This window comes from Trichosurus vulpecula, chromosome 5 (assembly GCF_011100635.1).
Source record: "Trichosurus vulpecula isolate mTriVul1 chromosome 5, mTriVul1.pri, whole genome shotgun sequence".
Classification (NCBI taxonomy): Eukaryota; Metazoa; Chordata; class Mammalia; order Diprotodontia; family Phalangeridae; genus Trichosurus; species Trichosurus vulpecula.
The window spans coordinates 50,143-53,732 of NC_050577.1; the positions used below are offsets into that span (position 1 = coordinate 50,143).

Sequence of the window (3,590 nt, forward strand, 5' to 3'; positions counted from 1 at the left end):
CCAGAGATAGAGGCAAGGAATTTTTTTGCAGTAGAACTTTAAAAAAAAAAAGAAGCTTTCTGGTATTTATTATCTGGTAACTGGTATTTATTATCCAAGTCGTAATGTCAACAAGATGCTACAACTACAAAAAAAAAACTGCATACATTGCAATCTCAATGCAAAGAGTCAAATGGAATCCCAGTCATTAAAAGATTAATTAAAATCATCTTTATACATCCAGTCAACAAATTAAAATGGTTACCACAGAAAATAAAATACAAATTTGGAAGTCTGGTATTGGTTGATGTCACAAAAAAAAAGACAAATGCTTAAGCATTTCTATCAATTTGCACATCAATCTCTCTGCCACTGAGTTTTATCCCATTCGTCATGTGGCAGGCTCTCCCTGCCACCTCTGGGGACTCAAATGTAACCAGTCCGCAACCCTCAGATTTGCTGTTCTCCATCTTGAGGTCTGCATACAACACATGGCCACATTCATTGAATTTGTCTTTTAGCATTTTCCATGTAAAGTCAAAAGAGAGATTTCTCACAAATCTGTGGCAGGCTTTTCAAGCAGCTCAGTGTAGCAGCAGCCACACTGGCACTCCCAGGATGGCTGCCAGCACAAGTTCTTGGATCTGCTTTTCTAGGAAAGACTACTCCAAAAGGGGTTAATAATCCTACTTTTAGTTACATTCACTAGTTCAGGGGAAGGTTCAGCACCCTTAACATCAGAGAAAATACAAGCAGAAAAATTAGCACAAAGACCAGCAGATAGGGCTTTACTGCCTGAATCAAAGCAATATTGCTATATACTTTACATACATCACTGAATCAAGCAAGCCTTTACATCTAAGCAGTAGGCGGGCTCTGAACATATGGCTACTCAAAGTCTTGACCAGGAAATCACAAAATCCTTCTCATAAGCGAACCCCCCCCCCTCCACAAAGCAAAATACCAACTCAGTATATATATAACCCTTCTCAGAGCCAGAAGACATCACAACCCTTGTGACTCGGTGCCTAATCAACTTAGTACCAAAAGGTGTGAAAGCCTTCCTACAAGCAAGCCTCACCTAAGCAAGCTCCTCCCCAATGGGCTCTGTGACTCAGGATGTATCACAGCTGTGACCTGGGCCGGAGCTCAAAGCAGGTCACATAGGTCTATTAATGGATGGGGAAGATCTTCATATCCCATTAAAATTATACCTAGGCACATGGCCACGAGCACTTCCAGAAGACCCTGAAAAACTGCCCCCTACCCATTTCCACAGCTCTGTCAAAGCTACCTCCCATGGCAAGTCCCATGCACTCCATTCCTGAACCTAGGTCGGGACCCATTGTGAGATCCATTCTCTCTATGTTATTGGCACTTATATGGTCCAAACCAGTAGACATTCGATCCATGACTGGGCCCATGTGATCTATGCTAGTTTCCTTGCCAGCAGGCACCATACCATCAATACTTAGACCCATGTGATCCACACCTAATCCCATTCTTTCTGTCGTTGAGCCAACCCAATCTATAGGAGCAGCCATTCTCTCAACACCAAAACCAAATGGAATGCTGTTACAGTATTCCATTCTCTCTACACCCAAATCTATCCTTTCCATGGTTTGGTCCATCCTTTCAATGCTTGTAGTCATGTGGTCTATGCCAAGAGGACCCATTCATTCTATTCCTGACCCCATTCTCTCTACAGCTGACCCCATACGATGTATGACAAAGCCCATTCTCTCCATCTCAGTCCCTACTCTATCCATTCTGTGACACAGACCAGAAACCATTCTTTCTGTCCCAGCACCACCTACATGGTCAATCCCAGGGCCCATCCTCTCCATTCCCGGTACGCTGCTGCCACCACCACCCATTCCCCTTCCAAGAGGTTCTCCAAAATTCTGAGCCATTTCCATCTCATTCTGAGCAAAGTCTCTTCCACCCATTCCCTGATCCATTTCACTCATTCAACCCATGTTCATGCCAGATCCAAATCAACCCATGTTTTCCACCACCAAAGGGGTCCTCCATGCTTCCCATTTTGTGTATTCCAAATCCCATGCCTTCCATTCCCATTCCTGCAGGTCCTATGTTACCCATTCCTATGCCTTTATTCAGATGATTAGCATCAGTGGGCTGTCCTCCTGGAACTAGTCCCTTGCCAATGAAACCAAGTCCATGAGGGAGTTTGGGGGGGCATTCAGGAGGGAAAAAGTCACCCTTTGGCAGGGCCCTCTCATCCATTGTCATGTGCATTGGTCTGTTGAATAGCAGCTGGCCATTGGACATTGGTACAACCTGAACTGCTTCAATTGACTGTTCAAAAGTAACAGTGCCAATTTCATGACTTTTCCCATCTTTATCTTCAAGAATGTCTGCTCTATGAGGGGAACAGAACCAGGAGAACATTGTACACAACCACAGACATACTGCTTCTGTGATGACTACCTTTGATAGACTTGGCTCTTCTCAGCAACACAAAGTGCAAAGACAGCTCCAAAGGACTTATGATGGAAAGAGCTGTCTATATCCAGAAAAGGAATTATGGAGTCTGAATGCAGATTGAGACAAACTATTTGCTCTCTCTTTTTTTTCTCTTCTTTTTTGATTTTGTTTCTTCTTTCTCATGATTCTTTCCATTGGTCATAATTCTTTACAACTTGACTATTGTGTAAATAAGTTTAATGTAAAGGTATATGTAGAACATAAATTGGATTCCATGCTGTCTTGGGGGGAAGGGGGAGGGGAGGAGGGGAAGAAAATTTGGAACTTAAAAACTTGTGGACCTGAGTGTTGTAAACTAAAAATAAAAAATCTAAAAAAATTTTAAAAAAAAGAAAGTCTGCTCTAACCATTATGCCAGCCATACAGAACACTCCCTTCGGTTTCTTCCAGACACCTCTATAATCCAGACTTGCTACAAATACCGTGCTTCCAAGTCTTCTGGCCTTTTGCATTGCTCCCCTGGCATCAGGATCTTCTTGGACTTTCAGAGGCCGTCTACTCAGACTATACTTGCTCAGAACTTCAGCAGCTTTTTTCATGATTCCCTCCAACTTGAATTCAACAGTAGTGCATCCCCTTGTGTTTCCTTCAGCATCCATTAAGAGCCCCACATGTGTTACCTCACCAAGGGACTACCATTCCACATCAAACTCCCTAATGAAGGCTCTGTATCTTTGAGTAGGGTTGGCATAGGGTTCAAATAGATTCCTATCTTGTTTCACATTTTTCTCCTTCCTCTTCTCATTTTGACTTGATCATTCACCTTCACTTTTGGGGGTCAGAGTCCTGTCCCCATTTACTATGCCAGCCATACTCATTTTGGATTCAGTCCCGGCCACTTCCACCTCCACTCCCACCCCTGCCACCATTTGTTCCACCTCTGGGCTTTGTGCCAGAGCTGCAACTGTTAAGCAGCCTGTCTGATGTACTTAGAGACTGCCTGGGAGCTGGTCCCGTGGCCATCATTTCCTCAGTCCTGGGCCTGGACTCTGTAGAATAAAATTTACAGAGGCTCAAGGAGCCTCTCACCTTTGACTTTTGGCAGATAATTTAATAAACCTCTTTCTAAAACCTATGATCTCAAAAGTAGATATGGAAATGTG

At 43.4% G+C, this 3,590-nt stretch overlaps 1 pseudogene; it reads right to left on the reverse strand.

The window, feature by feature from the left end:
- Nucleotides 1-311: 311 nt before the first annotated feature.
- On the reverse strand, nt 312-3,356 carry LOC118850105 (annotated as a pseudogene).
- Between the last annotated feature and the right edge of the window lie 234 nt (nt 3,357-3,590).